This window comes from Arachis ipaensis, chromosome B07 (assembly GCF_000816755.2).
Source record: "Arachis ipaensis cultivar K30076 chromosome B07, Araip1.1, whole genome shotgun sequence".
NCBI lineage: Eukaryota > Viridiplantae > Streptophyta > Magnoliopsida > Fabales > Fabaceae > Arachis > Arachis ipaensis.
The window spans coordinates 49,230,954-49,236,857 of record NC_029791.2 but is presented as its reverse complement, the minus strand read 5'-3'; positions in this window follow the sequence as shown (position 1 = coordinate 49,236,857).

Sequence of the window (5,904 nt, the reverse complement as noted above, 5' to 3'; positions counted from 1 at the left end):
ACTCAAAGGCAAAAAAGGAGGAGGAAATCAGACCGAATATTGTGAATACCATCGAATCCGCAGGCATTCCACCAACAAATGTTTTGACTTAAAAAATGTCATAGAAAAACTAGTAAGAGAGGGAAAACTAGATCGGTATCTGGCCACCCGGGACGATGAGCAAAAAAAAAAGAAGAAGGGACGAAGATGTCGGACGAATAGAGTGATTACCTCGTACACCAGAAAGACACGTCCATATGATACATGGTGGATTTGCGGGAGGAGGAATCTCCAAATCATCTCGCAAAAGATACTGTTCCGAGGGTTACCTGAAACTGGAGGTCGATCTCGGACGAGATCTTTTGTACTGGTCGGTGCTGACGTGTCCGGCTGGTGAGTGGCGGTCGGAGCTGTCGTGTCCGACTTGTTGATCTAGCTGCACTGCTGATCCTTCGTCACCGGAGGGTGGGGGTACCTGCAAGAGACTCTGATGCTTAAGTTAGCATGGGTATTAAGCAGGTTTTTAGTAGAATCAGAGTATGAGTTATACCTGGGTGCTCCAGTATATTTATAATGGTTGTGGGCTGACCTTCTTAGGTAAGATAAGTTAGTTATCTTATCTTATCTTATCTTTGGGTGAGGTCAGCTTATCTTTAAGGGAACCGCCTTTATCTCTATAGGCTTGGGCTGCCTTTGGATGTGGGTCGTGTTCCTTTATTTGGGCCCTTTATTGGGCTTTCCTGTCAATTTGGCCGATCTCTTTGAGAAGAGGTCGGATAGTTGGACCTGAAGAGGTCGGTCGCCTTGTCACTAATCATCCCGGGTCGGACAGCTCGACCCAGGGTGTGAACAGTGCCCCTGCTCGAGCTCCGTCTTTTCTTTTGAGATTGAGTCTCAGTTTTAGGACTTCGATTCTTCTTGACTGAAGCAGAACTCGAGCATTTTGTCGACTTCTTTCTTTGTAGAATCTTCCTTTTTGAATGTGGAATGTTTTCTTCTGAAAGTGCGCACTTTTGTATTAGTGCTCTGTTCTTGGGAACGTGTGAGGGTTTAATGCCTTCATTAATTGGCTTTAATTGCCCCGTTTCTCCTAGCCTCTTTATTTCAAATTTCCAATTTCAGAAAAACATTTTCTCTTCTCCGTAACCTCCCTGTTTTTTCTCTCTTTCTGTTTTTGCCTGGGGTTTGTAGCTTTCGTCTCTTTCCTTTCGACATTGCTTGGTTATTGTTTCCTCCTGGCTGTGGAAGGGCGATTCTAGATTCTGCTCTTCTTTTCAACTTTCTCTCGAGGCTTTGTCTTGGTTCTTCGTTGCTCAAGAGACAATTTCCCAACTTCGTCGCTCCTGCTTCCAACTTTCTTCAAAATCTTTCTCCAGGTTAGTTCTATTTTCTGTTTCTTCTTTCGTTGTTTTACCCTTGGCTTTTTGATAAAGCTTTGATTTTTTGTTTGAAATGCCTGCTGGAAAATTTGAACCTTTTTGCACTGTTATGCTCAATTTGTTGTGATGCATGTTTCTAGCATTTCTTCTGATGATAGAGGTTTTGTTTGTTTGCATGTTCGGTTTCTGACTGTCGCCTTCGCGTTTTGGAATTTTTGGGTTGATGAACTGTTTAATAATCTTTTGAAAAAGTCTGCGCCTTTTGAAGCTTTCTTTACTTGATAGACTTTGTAGCAGATGACGTTCTTTCTTATATTTACTTTGTCTTTCTCTTCGTGTTGTTGTTTGCCCGGAAAGGAGGTTTCATCAAGATGTTAGCCTTGTAGATTTTTCCTGAGTCCTTACTCTGTCACTGCCTCCAAAGGATGCCCTTGGACCTTGTCTTGGGGTTTTCCTTTTACCTGTTTGTATGCTTGAGTCATGTTCTGCTATGAGTTGATTTTGATTTTGTCCGAGATGTTTGGATTAGTAATCTATTTTCTTCTTTTTTGCTGTAGGACTAGTTGACCTCATGTCTTCTCGCAAGAACATTGTTGAGACATCTTCCCAAATCCCTAAGAACATGGCTGATTGGGTGGATTCGATGGTTCTTTTGTGTCTTTCTTTGGTTGATTCTGAGTTTTGTCAGCAGCTTAGGAAATTTCATAGGGTTTGTAGTAGTGGTAGTGAGGAAAAGAATTATGAGCTTGTACCCCCCACTCCTGAAGAGAGAGTCTGTTTCTCTACTCGAGTTGCTGGAGATCGTCCTTTTTTCTATGCATACGATTACATTTTTGGCCAGATGAATATCACCATTCCTTTTACTCCTTTTGAGACCAACCTGTTGTGGTCTTGCAATGTAGCTCCATCCCAACTTCACCCCAATTATCGGGGTTTTATAAAGATATTTCAATTGCTGTGTCATGAGTTTGACGTTCCTGCTTTGCAATCCCTTTTCTTTTATTTGTTTGTCTTAACAAAACCTGGGGTAGTGAAGAAAAAGGCTGCCTGGGTTTCTTTTTGAGCTTCGCAAGGGAAGAAAGTTTTTTCTATGTATGACGAGTCGTTTCGTGATTTTAAGAACTTTTTCTTCAAGGCCCGAGATGTCGAAGGAGCTCGTCCCTTTTTTCTGGATGAGAATAATGAACCCACTTTTCCTTTAGAGTGGCAAAAGAACGTTGTTGTGTCGAGGTATTCCTGGGAGATGTTGGATGAGGTCGAGCAGGCCTTTGTGACTGTGTTGGAGGAGAATTGGGGGGAGCCTCCCTATTTTGATACCAAGAAATTCTTAGGGGACCCCTCACTCCTTCGAGATGAGCTGGGTAGTGTTCAATTTTGGCTTTCCTTGTTTTGTTGAGTTTATTTCTTTACGAGCTCTTTTTTGATTTGTAACTTAGTTTCCTGCTGTGATGCTTTGTTTGCAGAGATGATTAAGAATAAGGAATCCATGAAGGCCTTTAAGAGGGCAAGGAAGGATACTACAGCTCAAAACGTCTCAGCTAAGGCGGCTGGTGAGGGATCATCTCAAGTTCAGTCGAAGTCGGCCATACCGAACTCGCCGGGGGTGAGGAAGGTAATCCCTACTCCCCGGGTTCGTTTGGCTGATCCTCCTCCAGTTTCTGTTGCTACTTCTGGTGCTCCTCCAAACAAAAAACAAAAAATAACTGAGCCTTTCAACCTTGATGCCCCTGACTTTGACACGGTTGAGTTTGTCGATCAGCAGATTGGTCCTTACGGTACCATTCCTACCGACAATGTCTCTCTCCTTCGCCACTTGGATTTTATTACTCGGAGTAGCGTCAAGATGGCACATATTGGAGCTGCCCTGTACTGAACTGCCCAAGACCTCCCTCTTCATGCTACCAAAGCTTTTATGGAGGAGGCTAAGCAAGAGTTCGACTGTATAAAGGGTTTGAAGGAGGAGCTCCAAGTGAAAGTGACCAAACTGGAGAAGGAGTTGGAGACCGAAAAGGCTAGTTCTATTACCTTGGCGGCTTCTGTGAGGTTGGCTGAGGATACCGCCTTGAAGCACAAGGATAGCTATGTTATGGCCTATAGGGAAGTGATGTGTCTTAGGGAGGAGTTGGAGTCTGCCCGGGTTGACTATGCTGAGCTCCAGGGTCACCTTGTAGGTAGCGTAAATGCTGCTTATGAGAACCTGAAGGAGCAAGTTCGAGTTCTTGCTCCCGAGGTTGACCTTACTCTATTTAGTCTGGACAATGTTGTAAAGGATGGCCGGATAGTCCCTGATGACCCTGATGACGATGATGTTGAACCTTCCCCTGTGCTCACTGCCAAAGCCTCCGAAGTGCCGACTTTTTCCGCTCCTTCAGCTGAGGTTGCTCATCCCGTGTCAGATCCTGACTGTCAAATCTTGAATCGGGATGATGGGACTGTGGATGCTGTGCCTATTCATACTCGCCCTCCTTCACCTCGTGATGCCGAGAAGCCTTCGGGTCCTCCCTGATTATGTGAATGCTTTGCGTAGATAGCCCGTCTTGTGGGCTTTTTGAACTCTTTATTTTGTAAATAATGTTTGCTGACTGTTTGACACTCTTTTAGTTGCTTGTTTAGCAACTTTATTTTGAAAAACAAAGTAGTTTCCAAGCTTTTGGGGCTGATTTTGGTGGCCTCTGAAGCTTGTTATTATTATAACTTTGTGTTTTTATATCCTGTCTGTCTGCACTCGACTTGGCACTTTTCTAGGTTTTGTGAATGCTGGAACCTTTCATTGTCTGACCTCTCTGGATTGGCTTGATTCCTTTGCATGCTCTTTTTCCAGTAATTCGCTTTGTTTGGATCTTGCTTAGGTTTTTATTAGGAATTAACTTGATTTCGTTGTGTCGGTTTCGTTCGAGTTGTTGTTAGTGATCCTCTTTGGACTTTGTTTAGGTCTCTTTCAGGAATTACTTTTGTGATCCCTTGTTTTGGGCCGACTTCATCATATCGGGTGATAAACCACTATTTTATGGTTTATCTTGTACTCAATTGAGTGGTTTTTATCAACTCTTTACCCACTTATTCATACTATTTGCATGTTTTACATTTTCCTTCCTGGTTTTGTGCTATGATTGAAAACATGCTTTTTTGATCTTATATTTGTTTATTATTAATCCTTTCTTATTACCATTAGATGCCTTGATATGTGTGTTAAGTGTTTTCAGAGATTACAGGGCAGGAATGGTTCAGAGGATGGAAAGGAAGCATGCAAAAGTGGAAGGAATACAATAAGTTGGAGAAATTGCTAAGCTGTCCAGCCTGACCTCTTCGCACTCAAACAACTATAACTTTAGCTACAGAGGTCCAAATGATGCGGTTCCAATTGCATTGGAAAGCTAACGTTTGGGGCTTCGATTTGATATATAATATGCCATAGTTGCCTTGATGCTAGGCGACGCGAACGCGTGATCCACGCGGACGCATTGCATCTGCGAACTTCAATCCGCGCGGCCGCGTGGACGACGCCTCCGCGTCACTTGTCCGCGACCTGAACGTACCAGAATACGCAGGGGGCGATTTCTGGGCTGTTTTTGACCCAGTTTTCGGCCCAAAAAACACAGATTAGAGGCTATAAAGTGGGGGAATGCATCCATTCAGAGGGAGCTCGCATTTTTACTACTTTCCATGATTTAGATTTAGTTTTGAGAGGGAGATTCTCTCCTCTCTCTCTTAGGATTAGGATTAGGATTTAGGACTTCTCTTAGTTTTTAAGAGTGACTCTCGATCTAGGTTTTATGTTTCTTTGTTTTAAGCTTCCCTTTCCACTTTTATTTATTTATTCCAGCACTTGAGTTGATTATTTACTTTTATAATTTAATTTGCAAATTATTCCATGTTACAGATTGTTTTTGACCCAGTTTTCGGCCCGAAAAACACAGATTAGAGGCTATAAAGTGGGGGAATGCATCCATTCAGAGGGAGCTCGCATTTTTACTACTTTCCATGATTTAGATTTAGTTTTGAGAGGGAGATTCTCTCCTCTCTCTCTTAGGATTAGGATTAGGATTTAGGACTTCTCTTAGTTTTTAAGAGTGACTCTCGATCCAGGTTTTATGTTTCTTTGTTTTAAGCTTCCCTTTCCCCTTTTATTTATTTATTCCAGCACTTGAGTTGATTATTTACTTTTATAATTTAATTTGCAAATTATTCCATGTTACAGATTGTTACTTGTGACATCCAAAACGTTTGTACGAAGGGATTTTTGTCGGTTTAGAGACTATATCTACAATGCGACTGTTTTTATGAAATTCTTTACCGGCAAAAATCCTAACGTCAAAATGGCGCCGTTGCCGGGGAACGGCTAACGTGTGCCTTATTATTGGTTATTCTAAATATTTTTTCTTTTGCTTGTTTCTTTATTTTTTTCTTTTTATCTTTATTTGCTACCATGAACTCTCACCCATCTCGCTTTGAGTTTGGTTCTAACTTTGTTGAAGGAAATAGAAGTTACAGTAGGAATATGCATCAAGGTCAAACCAATCAAGGATGGATGGAACCAAGAGGATCT